Raw genomic sequence first — 15,044 nt, 5'->3', positions numbered from 1 at the left:
TCACAGACTTCGAAAACAAATTTTTTTTAAGATTTTTTTTTGATGTGGACCATTTTTAAAGTCTTTATTGAATTTGTTACAATATTGCTTCTGTTTTATGTTTTGGTTTTTTGGCCACTAGGCATATGGGATCTTAGCTCCCTGACCAGGGATCAAACCTGTACCCACTGCATTGGAAGGTGAAGTCTTAACCACTGGACCGCCAGGGAAGTCCCCCAAAGCAAATTTATGGTTACCAAAGGGAAAGGTGGGGAGGAGGGATAAATTAGGAGTTTGGGATTAACATATAAACACCACTATATATAAAATAGATAATCAACAAGGACCTACTGTATAGCACAGGAAACTATACTCAATATTCTGTAATAACCTATATGGGAAAAGAATTTGAAAAAGAATGGATATATGTATATGTATAACAGAATCACTTTGCCCTACACTTGAAACTAGCACACACACACACACACACACACAAAACATGATAAAATTGCATAGAACTAAATACACCTCTCTCCATCTCTCTTACATACATACACACACACAAATGAGTATATATAAGACTGAGGAAATCTGAATAGGATTAGTAGATATATCAATGTCAACATCCTGGTTGTGATATTGCACTGCATTATAGTTTTGTAAAACATTACCATGGAGGAAGTTCAGTGAAGGTCACATGGGATTTCTCTGTATTATTTCTTACAAGTGTGAATGCTTCTACAGATCTAAAAATAAAACGTTCAATTAAAAACAAAGGAATGTTTAACTGAGTGGTAAAATTTGCTTGTTTCCAACAAAAGTATATAATGAATACAATCAGAACACTTTTTTTTATTTTGATTTTTCAAACAATTCCCTTTTTTGGTGGCATGATTAACAGTTAAATGAATAATTTCATCATCATACAGTTTATTCTTAACAGAAACTATGCATCTTTTAGCCATTCTCATCAATATTATGCAATCTGTAACAAGTAAGGTGTAGGGATAGAAAAGTGGTAGGAGATGACTTTCTGGATGTTTACCTTTGAATCACAGAGTGTTTAGAAACCTGGATCTACCTAGCTGGGAGCTGTGCTTCCAATTACTGATGGAGGGCTTGGGAAGACAGGTATCTGGAAATAAGCACAGCAGAGTCTTGGCAGCCTATCCCATGTGTCCATCTAGAAAAGATTTTGTTGGTGCAACAGCTACTGCCACATTTCTGTAAGCCTCCTTGTTTATTACTTGATGGAGTGGTATAAATATGCACCTGTGTGATAGACGAGAAGAACCTAAAGAAAACCAAAGGGAAAGTACTTTCTTGTTATTTAAAGTTTATAGAACCAAAGGAGAAATTCATCTTTCCCTCTTCTTCTCTTCCTTCCATCATTCTTCAACTTTTGGCACCTAAAATGAGCCTTGTCTGGAGGAGGGATGGGAGCAGAGTTGCATCCTATCTCTTTTACTTCTTTCACAAAATGGGTCATTAGTTGTTTTGGCTGAAGTGTATAATGCAAGTATAAAGTAATAATAGTTCTTCCATAAATTATATATACAGTCTCATTTAATCCTAGTGACAATTTTATGATGAAGGTATTATCATTTTACAGATGGGTAAACTGAGGCTCAGAGAGATTTAATAACTTGTTGAAGGAGTGTCCCGAAATTACAAGGTGAAACTTTGAAGCAGAAGTAGAGCGCTGCTTGTGCTTAGAGGCAAAAGCCAGTGAAATGAAACAAATTTAGGTGAATGTGGCCCCAATTTGACCCACAGGTGAAGGTGGCCTCAGCAACTCAGGTTCGCAGGGGAAGTAAAGGTATTGGATCCTTCATGGGCCAGAAAATCTTGTACTTCCTGGTGAATGAAGCCATCTCTGATCCCCCAAATCAGATTTGGCTGCTCTTTCTTACATTTGCATATCCTTAGTACATAGGCCATCACTCTCTGTATTATGGTTATGTATGTACATTTCAATGTTCCTGAGTAGATTACACGCTTCTTGAAGACTGGTGCTGCATTTTACTCCTATTTGTATGCCTTCAGCACCTAGCACAGGACCTTTCATACAATAGCTTCATATAATAGCCCTCAGTAAACATGATTGAACTTAATTGAATCAACTGATTCAAGTTAAATTGAACTGCATTAAACTGAGTCTATTTTCCTGCACTAGTCTATCAATATACAGTCTTATCCTACTGGCAGCAAAAAAACAAAACAAAACAAAACAAAAAACAAAACTAAAATGCAGCTGTTTTGTTTTTATGTTAAGCTTTGGTTTTTGAATAGTGTTCCCTATAGCTTGTCTCTTCTTATGATCTATGAAAGAAAAAAGCTAGATCCATAAAAATTGGCAATCTTAATTATAAAGACATAGAAATGCTCTTGGAAATGAAACTGGAATATCTATATTTGAAAAACAGAAATATCAAGTGGCATGAATTGAAACTCACCAATGGAGTCTGTTTACAACTTTGACGCTTTATATTTAGAAATTATTACTTTAATATGGTCTGATAGACCTTGGTAATATCCCATGGCCTCTTCCATATCAGTGAAATATAAATGTTAGAAGAAAAATGTGTGAAATCAGATCTAATACTATAAAAAAAATTTTTAAACAAGAAAAAATAAAAGAAAGAAAATGTTATTCTACCAAGGAGCAAACTCAATTTAGTTTCTGCTCTGAGTCATGCTACAAATGCAATCAGACCCAACAAACTGCAAAGCTTTGTAGAATGCAATGCTCATTTATAAAATTCTGATAAGAAGTGATGGGGGGCATGGTGCAGCCTAGCATGATTCAGTGACATCATCAGCATCAAGAAAAGGTGGAAGGTTAGTCAACGTGTTGAAGGAGAGGATACTATCCCTTGTAAACATTGTACTGAGCTTTCAGCAGCATTCGACCTATTGAAAATAAGCCGGTGATAGCATTTAGTTTTGTGAAGTTATTTGAGATTCTCAAAGAGTTACTACCTGAGAACAAAATTTTACCATAGCACCTGGTAAAGGAGTCAGTTTGTTTTTTTTGTTTGTTTGTTTGTTTGTTTTGCGGTACGCGGGCCTCTCACTGTTGTGGCCTCTCCCATTCTGTAGCACAGGCTCCGGACGCGCAGGCTCAGCGGCCATGGCTCACGGGCCCAGCCGCTCTGCGGCACGTGGGATCTTCCCGGACCAGGGCACGAACCCGTGTCCCCTGCATCGGCAGGTGGACTCTCAACCACTGCGCCACCAGGGAAGCTCAGGAGTCAGTTTTAAACTGATTTTACTGCAAATGGGTTTGATACAGTTTGTATTCTAAGATAGAGTATTAACATGTCATTTTTATCATGTCATGTCATTATTATCAGGTCGAACCTCTTAGAGGTACCATTTCCCTCCTAGGACTGAGGGAATAGCCCATTACACTCATGGTTTTGTTTTACATTTAGGCAGAGAATGACACAGCAACTATATCCCAAGATTGAACTAGAGTTTCTGTAGTCTGTCCGACAGGCAGAAAGTAGATGTTTAGTGAGGCACAAGAAGTCAGATTCAGGCTCAATTGGTAGAATGCAGAAACTATTTTTGAATTACTATGTAGAATATTGTTTTGTCTTGGAAGCTGGAGCTTTTGTTTTTATTTTTTTCTCAATTTGTGAGTAAAACGAAGCCCTGTTGTAGGCAAATAGAAGGTATAGTCTTTCTTTACCTTTTCTCTCCACTTAAGTACACTATATTCCCTCTTACCATCATAACTATTCCCGTTGCGGAGCACAGGCTCCGGACGTGCAGGCTCAGCAGCCATGGCTTACAGGCTCAGCCGCTCCACAGCATGTGGGATCTTCCCAGACCGGGGCACGAACCCATGTCCCCTGCATTGGCAGGTGGACTCTCAACCACTGCACCACCAGGGAAGCCCCATCATAACTATTGACTTTTCAATGCTGTTGTCAGGACATGGGGGCATGTACCCCATCCCTTCATATATTAATAGCAGGAGCTGGATTCATTTGGAGATATTAGCTAAAATGTTGGAGAAAAGTATTCTGCTTTGTATTCATTTTCAGTGTGACTGCTACAGATTTTAAAACTTGCTACAGCTTAAGATGCGTTCGGTTTGATGTGGTTTGGTGAAGTTTAAGGACTTGCCTAATAGACTTCTCTTTTACTAGATGTAGGTGGTTCAGGGTCTTTGAAAGTTTGAGCTGATCCTTCCTGGTTTGGGGAGGAGGGGAGAGCTCCCCACTATCCAGGCTCATTGTCATCTTGAGATCTAGGCTACCCCTATTGTGCGGGGTTCCTCCGCCTCCCACTCTCCCATTTATTTGCTAATCTGGACACCCACTATAGAGCTGTATGAAGACAGACAACGGGGAATTTACAGATTTATCCTTCAGGTGTTCCTTCACTCACCTATTTACTGGGCACTTCCTATGATCTAGGCACTTTTCAGAATCCATCTATTTTGAACACATTCCATATACATTGTTCCAAGTACTAGAGTTACAAAGATATGTCACACATTGTTTCTTGTGTGGGAGAAGATCATTTCAGGGAAAGTCTCCCAGTGAGGCCAACTGGATATTTTCGTGAGGACAAATCCAGTTGAGGGAGGAAGAAAATTCCAGGAAAGGAAAGAGGATGGGTATAGCTCAAGGTGCTCAAATGGACACAATACATTAGTCAGCTGTCATTTGAGGCTATCACAATAACATCTGGGAATATTGTACTTAAGCAATCCTCTATGTTATTGATGTTCAATAATTTCTGTGATTTCTACTGGTTTTCACCATAAACAAATTGGAGTAATTTAAAGACGTGTCATTAATACAAATGTATACAGTCTAGCAGTTTAAGTAAAAATACGAATCTGTTTTATGATATGGTGTCAGAATCACACAACTTCTTGATTAAGCTTTGAGACAATGCATGCCAAGGCATTTTCCTCATTATACACTGAATAATTGATAGTTGATGATATGTGACATTTATTGAGCGTCAGCAATGTGCTAGCTAGTTTACGGAGCACAGAACTATCAAGGGACCTTGCCCAATTGGCTCACTATCAAAACACAGTCTGTCATTTGCTACGTCTTCCATGCTCCACTAAACTAAAAGCAAAGAAAGCACTTCTTGAGAATCACTGCAGTAGTGAATGGGGCTAGATTTTTCTCTGCAGGTGGCTCTGTGGACATTAGTATTAGTTCCATAGGGAAGCAATCTGTTCCCATGGTTCTGGTAATCTTAGAAGATAAACTTGATAATCTAGTGTAGATCTGAAGTAAAGGCTGTTCTATCATTTTATGATGCTTTTTTTTTTCTCTGCTGCAACCTGTAATTGAGCCCTCACCAGTGTGACTTACTCAGGATCAAAATGTAAGGGCATGTGTTTCGGTCTAGTGTATAAAAACAACAGCTGGATTCTCCAGGGAAAGGAATAGCTTTAAAGGATTTAAGTTATTGCTTGAAATGCCTTGTTCCTTGAGGAAAAGATGGGGGAGTTAAGATATAGGAGGTTATGGATGAGGGCATTTGAAAATGAAATGCCATGGATGGGGAGGCAGATTGGGGAGCATAAACAGAAAATCTTGAGTCCTGGGTTGGAAAGGCAAGAGGTTAAAAGGAGAACATCTGTTGGCACAGTGGCTGCATAAGGATGGTAGAAATTGCTTCCCATTAATTGTTGTTGGGTGGCGGGTATTAGTTTGTAATATGCTAGAGCATATTACAGCTAGGGCATGTAATATGGCAGCTAGAGCTGCCATAGCAAATACCACAGAATGGGTGGCATAAGCAAAGGAAATGTATTTCTCACTCTTCTGGAGGCTGCAAATCCAAGATCAAGGTGTCGACAGACTTGCTTTCCTCTGAGACCCCTCGTTTCAGCTTTTCTTTAGCCTCCCTCTTGCTGCCTGTTCACATGGCTTTCCCTCTGTGCACGCACACATCCCTGGTGTCCCTGTCCAAATCTCCTCTTCTTACAAGGACACCAATCAGACTGAATTAGAGCACACCCTAACATTCTCATTTTAACTTAATTACCTCTTCAAAGGCCCTGTCTCCAAATACAGTCACATTCTGAGATACTGGGGGCTAGGTATTCAACATATGAATACATAAAGTTTGGGGGGGATATAATTCACTCCATAACAAGTTAGCAAAGAGAAAAACCTTCCAACTTGGGTAATTTTGCTTTTCCCAACTCTTGTTTGTCCATAAGGAATAGGAGTATTTGGAAAGTTGACCAAAAATAGTGGATGGAGGAAGAGTCCCCCTGAGACTCTGTCAGCTGATGATGTTTTCCATGGTGAAATTGTTTTTCTCTCTTCAGTAAAAGAGAGGTTTGAGAAAGATAAGAAATGCTCTCTCACAAGCCTCTCTTTCTGTCTTTCCTGATTCAGATTCCACCCTAGGACTTTAAAAATTGTTGAATTATTTATATCTCTGGGTCAACCTGTTGAGGCTAATGTAAAATTTTAGTTTCCATTCCCACGGAGGTTGACCACCAGGTTGATGGATACATTTCTTTTCCATGGACACAAACTGTACTGGGACAGGTATAAATGGGCAAGAATGAATTAGAGAGCTTGGAAAGAGGCCTTTGTACCATGGCAGCACTGGTTTCATTTTTCGCAGGCTATTCAGATAGAGTTCACAAATTTCTCATGAGCCCTAAAACCAGATGATTTGGTTTATTCCTGGTCATATAATAGGCATTAAATGCATTATTACAGTCGTGTTTTTGTTATCCCCTGTAATATAGTTCTCAAGCAATCCTGAGAATATTATCCTTTGGAACTAGAAAATCAAATTTAGTGTAGGTTCCAAGGCTCTTGAAATTGGGATTATCCCCATGTAGAGGGTTACTATAAGGAATAGAGATTTAACTTTTAATAGAGGTATAATGGCTTTCAATGTCCCAGTCCCCTTTAGGTCACAGAGATGTCATATTCTCTACTGTCACCATCAGACTTTCTGCTCAGGATTAATAATCCTTTAGTTACTCTAGATGCGAATTGTGATGCCACAAAGAAGAGAACTTTAGGTGGGGATAAGAATGGAGGAGTAATCCTGAAAAGGAGGATGAGAAAAAGGAAGAGACTCCAAACACAGAAAGAATAAGCATTAGGACTCAGTCTAAGATAATTAAACAAAGGTGTTTTATGGTCTGATTGAGATATGGTTATAAAGACAAGACCATGACAGAGTTTGGGGTATGTCTGTGTTCTAGGGGCAAGTGAAAGACAGAAGAGAGGGTGGGTAAATTACCAACTATATACTATTTTATCATGCACATAGCTGTCTTGAAGAAACTTTTGAATACATAAGTTATAAAATAATGTGAGGCAATATTTAATAAATCCAGCCAAGTCTAATGAGCCTAGTCCCTCGAACTCCTCAGCATATGATGGCATGCTTCTTTGTGGGGGAAGATCCTGCCGTTGGAAAATTGATAATAATGATTACTTATCACCTCAGGTATTATGGGGATTTTTATCTATTAGAGTTAGGTACAAGAAAAAAGGAAATTCCACTTTTGGAGTGGTGATATCCACTGCAAATATGACTTTTCAGTGGTGAGAGACTACCTAGGGATGGGGGCCCTTAAATGATGGGGTGATTAGCTTTGGCAGGAAGTGATGTTCTGAATAGAGACAACAACCCAATCGACGAATTCGGTGGTTAGTGATCAGAGGGTAGAGAGTGCTTTTCCTAGGAATGGGGAGGAACAAGTGAGAAAGTTAAAGAGAAAGAAACAGCGCCCCCAAAGAAAGAGTGGTGGAGAGAAGCATGTTACAGAAACTGATACAAAGTCAGGAAGCCACTGTGAAAAGGATTCAGGCTCTAAACCAATGACTCACTTCCCACCCCCAACCTCCCTGTGCCACACTCAAACTGAATGATTTGGGGTGAAAAGTTGTGGAATTTGGAAACTCGAGAGATGTTATGAACTCTCAATCCCCATGTGCATACTTCATATCAAAGCCTGTTGGCATTTTTTGTTGATTAGATGTTTTCCAATAGCATTATGTGTTATCAGTCACCACACCCAAGAAGATGCTCCATCATTAACCATATCACTGGGATAAGGTCTAAGAGCAAGTTGCCTCTTCTGGACGGCGCTCCAGTCCCCATCCAAGGTAGGGATATCGAGAAAATACCTCTGAGCCAGAAGAGCAGGATGGCATCAGTGTTTGAACTGGGAACCTTGAAACTAGCTACTTCCACATTCAGCCCACATTCAGTAATTCCTCTCTGCCACACCCTATGATTTCCCCCAGCAGTATCTGTGAAATGAAAGGCTTCACACCTTGTTGAGGAAATATCAGGCTACAAATAACAAGATGGTAGAGTGTTAGGCTGATGATAGATGAGCCCTGATATCACATCACAGGCTCATTTCTTTTACATGTTGGATTTTTTGCATTACTTTTTTGTTATATTTATGGTAGAACAAAGATAATTGAAGTTCAACAGTAAAATAAAACCAAAAACTATTCTAAAACTGTTGTGCAGTTTTGATTGTAGACAAAATTTGTCCCTGCTCTAAAAACTTGTTTTTCATTACAACATTCTTTGAGCATACCTCAAATAACAGAAGTCTGGCAATTTGATATGGGAGGGATATGAAAATAGTAAAAATAGTCAGCAAATTTTATATTAAAAACAAAAGTTTATTTAAGTTTCTGAAATATAGCAGGCATTTCCTGGATGTTATTGTGGTATGTTCTGGGGGGAAGACAATACAATTATGGGTAAGAAAGGTCCCCAGACTGAAAATTGTCCATTGGAGAACATACAGGACAATTTGTTTCATTTCAAAGGTCTGCAATTTGAGTTAGATAAGAAATTTTAAGAGGTGGTTCTTTTTGCCACAGCAGGAAAAATGTGCTTACCTCTCCCTTTGAATTGTCAGTGATTCATTGCACGTCTGTAAGTGCTGTTCTCAAAGGTCAGGGTACGAGTCTTACTTACATGTGTGAGGTTTTTTTCACCTTTGAACTTTTTAAAAGATTCATTACAGAGTGCCCCAAAGATCAATGTGTGTTGTTTTATCACTTTGCTTTCTAATAATGCACTAAGTTTGGCTATTTGCAATGATTTTTTTCTCTCTTTTTAATTTTTATTGGAGCATAGTTGATTTACAATGTTGTGTTAGTTTCAGGTGTACAGCAAAATGAATCAGTTATACATATACATATATCCACTCTTTTTTAGATTCTTTTTCCACATAGGCCATTACAGGGTACTGAGTAGAGTTCCCTGTGCTATGAAGTAGGTCCTTATTAGTTATCTATTTCATATACAGTAGTGTGCATATATTAATCTCAATCTCTCATTTATCCCTCCCCTCCCCCTTACCTCCTGGTAACCATAAATTTGTTTTCTATATCTGTAACTCTATTTCTGTTTTATAGATAAAAGGGTTTTGTTGAAAGAAGATGGAACAAGTTTGAGAGGGATCTGGACACATTATTTCCCCTTCATTTTTTAATGGACAAATCCCAGGAAATACAATTATAAAAAACACTGTCTTGTCTTCTCAGGGTGAAGCTAGTGTGTAATTCTAGGCAGCCTATTGAGTTGATATACAGCCTCAATTCAGAAATTAGACATCTGTATGTAAACGGGGGTTCAGGAGGGAAAATTTATTTGCAGATTTTTTTTTTGATCAGTCTTGACAAATATTAACTCATAGCCACAAAATTCGCATTTCCCCATCCATTCACCTGAGGGTGTCTCTTTTCTTCCTGGTATCTTTAACCAGCTTCTCCCATTCCCACGAGCTTCTCAGCCTCTGACTTCAGAGGCACACAAGGCTCAATAACTTCACTAATATTTTCCATAACAAAAAATTACATTTTGTTGAAAAATGACAACCTGTTGTTAGCTAACTCCATTGAAGACAGGAAAACCACATATGTATTTAAAGTGTAAGACAATACTCTACTTGGATGTGCTGTTTGTTTCATGCGAAATCCTAACATGACAAAAATGAACTCATTCTCTTCTATCTTTCAAAATGGTAATTTTGGGTGCCTTACCCAATACTGTCAACAGCAAGACCATCTCCCCAGGACTTCAAGCTTAAAACCATGGAGTAACTTTTGCCCTTTCTTTCTTTCCTACTTCCCTCAGACCCCTGAAGGACTAAGTTAAGCCAACCAAACTTGTATTTTCTCCTTGCATTTACTAGTATCTTGTGGTCCCATTTAGGAATGCCCACTCCCAGGTTTTCCTAATAACGACCTTTCTTATTCATCTCTTTCTCTCCATGGGCACCGCTCCAGTCCTCATTTCCATGGTTTCTTCTCCACTTTATTGCAAGTCTTCCAGAGATGACCTTTATGGCTACCTAAACTATCAGGGCATCCAGTTCATCTCTTTCCCACATAATATCAAATTCTCCCCAGCTCAGGAGGCTATTTCTCACTTTCTACTACAACACTCTGCTAACTAGTCTTCCTGCTTCCGGGCTTGAACTCCTCCAACCTAGTACTCACATGCATCCAGAGCAATCCTTACAGAGCACAAATTCATTCATAGCCCTCCATGTCTGAAGGCCTGACTCTGGTCTCCAACCCCCACAAGATCCACTCCAAATTCTTCAGTACAGCATTCAGGGTCCACCATGACCTGACTCCCACTTCCTTCCCAGTCCTCTTGAAGCTTGCACCCCCTCCTCTCCTGCCCCACTTTGTGCCCCTCACTCCAGACACAGTGAGCTACCTATTGAATGTCTGTGTAGCTTCACATTTTTCCTTTGTTCAACTGAGCACTCTACCTAAAATGCCAGTCCTGATTCTGTTCACCCAACAAGTATAAGATCATCTTTCAAGGCAGTGGTCAAGTGCCATCGCTTCTTTGAAATCTTTCCTAACCCACCTCCCTCCTTGGAACCCAAACTTCTCTCACAGGACCTGTAACACCTTCATGCATGAATGGAGGCTTTAAAAGTCCATCAGTGTGGTGGAAACTGTGCATCGTTTCCCTTAGTCTCCAAGCACCTTCTCTCTAATCCCTCCAGTTAGAGAGGCTGAAAAACTAGAAACTATACTTAGATTCTGGATGTAAAAAATATTGTTTTGTTTTGCTGCTACTAGGCAGGACGTGGGATGTGAGTGTGCAGAGGCAATGGGCAGCCTCAGCATTCCTGTACTTGGAAACTGCCCTCATGTGTAGCTGGAGGCAGTTGCAACAGTGGCATCAGGAGGCTGCTGCCCTCTGTTCTGAAGCTTCATGGTGTGAGGCTGAATTCAGCTGTCCTGTGGTGGGCCCCTGACTCGAGCCCTACTATCTCTTCCATGGATTTTGTCAATATCCATTTCCCTGCATCATATTACTTGGTGTCTGACGTATGCAGAATGGTTTCTGTTTCCTACATTGAAACTTGATACACTCTGCCTCTATTAAACTGTAACCAGAAACATGATACTTATATTTTTATATTCTTGGAACCTACCATGGAGCTGGCTCTCACCAAATGAATGACTGATTCACTGCATGAGCCAATAATGGCTCAAAATTATACATCACTCTAAACATAAATTTCACCCCGACATTCCAACTTCTCTTTAATGCTCTCCTTCCTTATCTGGCCAACACTGTCTCTTCCTGTGCTTTAGTCTAACAAGTCTAGTTATGATATTCTGTATACACACACATGTCTTGCCCCTTCCTCTCTCTCTTTGTTCTAATGGCTCCTGCAAGTGTCTTCCTCTCTACTGACATTTACCACTTCTGGCAAGAAAAGACTTATAAATCACAGTTCAGGGCTTCCCTGGTGGCGCAGTGGTTGAGAGTCCGCCTGCCGATGCAGGGGACACAGGTTCGTGCCCCGATCCCGGAAGATCCCACATGCCGCGGAGCGGCTGGGCCCGCGAGCCATGGCCGCGGAGCCTGTGTGTCCGGAGCCTGTGCTCCGCAACGGGAGAGGCCACAGCAGTGAGAGGCCCACGTACAGCAAAAAAAAAAAAAAAAAAAAAAAAAAATCACAGTTCATAACAAATAATCTTCTGCTGATGCCCAGTGATGGAAAGAAAGTATGCTTCTGGTGCTTTCTGGCATTATGCTTTGTCTTTATTTCTATTGGTTAAGAACAGTTTTGGCTACAACTAAAAGAAAATCCAATTATAATTACTTAAACCAATAAAGATAAAGTTTTGTTTCATAATGAAAACTCTGGAGGTGAGTGACTTCTGGCTTTGGTTTAGTAATTCAAGAATGTTTGGGACTGCTTCATGCAATTCTCTTTGACTTTCCCTCATGGATGCAAATGACACCTCAAAATCCTGTAATTGCACCTGTATTTAAAGCAGAAACAAGAAAGAAGGGAGGTAGAACCAGCCCCGACTGTGCCTTTTATCTAGTGGTTTCCTAGAAACCACTCAACACATTTCTGCTTTTATCTTATTCAAGAGAACTAAGTCAGATGGCCACCTTTGCTGCAGGGGAGTCTAGAAAAGCAAGTTTTCAGCTTTGATAGTAGAAAGAGGAGAGTTGGGAAAATGGTTAGTGGGTTAGCCAACCCAGAGTGAATACCATATTTTCTAACTAATTTACTACCATCACTATTCTTTGAGCAAGTTTTGGGCCTCATATTTTCTACCGTCTCCAGGGATGCTTATCACAGTGCTGAATATTTGGAAAGATAAAGATGGTCAATTATATGGGTAACAGAATTTCTATAATGAAAACTCCACCATTGTCTAACCTGGAGTGGATTGGAAGAGATGAAAACACACTGACTAGTTTCACACAAAAGCAAGAAAATGAGCAATAATGGTGTGAGGTGCTTTCAGAGACATTTCATTATTATCGATTGAGGGTTATTGGCCTCTTTCAACATTATCACCTTAATAGCATTTGTTTTCTGTGTTTATTATCTTAGGACGACGTCACTTCTTATAGTTCTTAGGAGATGGCACACCATTGTGCATGGTTGGAAGGTACAAGTGTCCGTTTTTTATGTTTATAAACTTTTTTTTGAGTTTAAACATGTTTGTGTAGAGTAATGAAATGTTGGTTCATACAAAGTTAGTTAAGCGAAGGGGGGAAAGTGGAGTTTGAAAAATTTGAGCTGCCATTTGTGACTAGTACATGAATGTTGCAAAGCTGAAATGTTTGGTTAGGAAGAGCTGAAGAGTCTCGTATCCCAAATTGACTGTTCTTAACATCAGGATCAACCATAAGACGAGCAGATGATGTTCTCATTTTAAATTTCTCCTCCCTGTTATTCCCCTAGTATTTTTATCATGAAGTAATGTTAAAATGAATACTGAGGCAGGGCTGAGGGAGGTGGCCGAGACAGGCAATCCCCAAAGTATACCTTAAAGAGGAAGCGAATTGCCTTTATGACAGCAGATTGGCAAAGCAGAGTTGAAATGGGGAAAAAGGCTTTTGGTGGATTGTGCACAATGATCTCAGGGCTCTTCTTCAGCACCATCTAATAGATCCCCCCTGCGTGTCTGTCATCCAGGCCAACCAGAAATGTCTAGTGCTTTGGGACTGCCCACTTACTGTACGAGGGCTCTGCTCAGATTATTAGACGGAGTGCTTCTGTGATAATCACACCCTTCCCTCTGGTAGAAATTAGGTATTGCAGCCCATTACTAATTATAGGCTAGTGGCTCTGGTGCCCTCCCAAAAGTAAATTTCTTTGAGGTAGCAGCTGGAAATTGGGGGTAATAAAATAAATCCAGAAGAGGCTCGTCAAGCTTTTCTTACCCATAAAATGAAAATAGAATATCATACTTTCATTGAAGTTCTATGAAAGGAAAAATTGGAAAGATAGCTCACGTTGCTGAGTAAAGAGAATTTTGCTATCAAAACACCATCATAGCCACTGTTAAAACAAAAATGCAATCAGGAAAATTACTTGAAATGTTTGTGTTTACTACCGGTTTTCAAATTAGAGCACCATGTGCGCTTGGGTTGCCATTCAAATTCTCTCTTCCTCTATTGAGTCTTACAAATGTAGTAACAGATAAACTTCTTTCTTTGGAAGTAGAATGAGTACCCCAAAACTGACATTGTTTTTCTTTTTTTGTGAGCCTCACTGCTTATGTAATGCCTGGAAATCACAAACACATCTAGTCCAACTTCTTTATTCCATAGATGCTTGTTTCTGATTTTAAAACTCTCATATAAAACATCTGCTGAGTACTATTGAACTACCTTATTTGCAAGTCATAGTGCCTTAGAATGAATGAGTTTGAGCACTTAGAGGTCAACTAGGTCTACTAATTTGTCATCCCAGCCAGCACCTTTCCAGAACACATCCTTGACAAATCTTGTTTCAGCTCAGGTTTTGGTGACTCAGTGCTTTGTATCCCCTTTTGGACAGCTGGCATACACAGCCCTTCCTTATATTTATCCCCAATCCCCCTCTTTCCACCTTCCACTTGCCCAATTCTGTCTTTTGGAACAATACAGAATGTCTATTCTTTGAATCGCGCCAGCACATCAAACAATTGAATGGCAGCTGACAGGTGAAAAAGGTTCTCACGGAACACAAGCGTCCACATTCTGTTCTGATTGCCTTTGGTTCTTCTTTCCTTGCTCTCTCTGGCTGACCGCTTTTCTTCTTTCTTTCCTTCAACTGGAGAAAACACAACCCAAGGGACACGGGTAAGTGCTGGGGTGAGAACACAAAGGGCCTTGACCTCTGCTGTGTAACAACCACAAAAGGGAAACTATCCATTTTCCTTCCCTACCGTCCCCAGCTGCCTTACCGACCTCGCCACCCAGATTCTTCCCATTCTGTGTGTTTATGTGTGTATGTGTGTGTGCGATCATTTCTGATCGAATTCTGGCCCCAGCCCTGGGCTCAATTTTCCAGTTGGGGAATGACAGAAAAGAGTGTTTAGTAAGGTTACGTAAACCTCAATTCGGGAAGAGGAGCCTAGCCCAGACGCCTTATCACCACGTGGATCCAAGATCAGCACCAGACTTCACTTGCCAGACACTCGGGCCCACAGCGCAGGGTGAGCTTCGCGCTCCGGCCACCAGGGGGAGCGCGTGCTCGCCGAGCCAGGTGTCCGCGCAAGGGCGTGGGCGTGGGCGTGGTCGTGGAG

This window comes from Mesoplodon densirostris, chromosome 5 (genome assembly GCF_025265405.1).
Source record: "Mesoplodon densirostris isolate mMesDen1 chromosome 5, mMesDen1 primary haplotype, whole genome shotgun sequence".
Taxonomy (NCBI): Eukaryota; Metazoa; Chordata; class Mammalia; order Artiodactyla; family Ziphiidae; genus Mesoplodon; species Mesoplodon densirostris.
The sequence above is the reverse complement of the archived record's forward strand: the minus strand, read 5'-3'. Positions refer to the sequence as shown.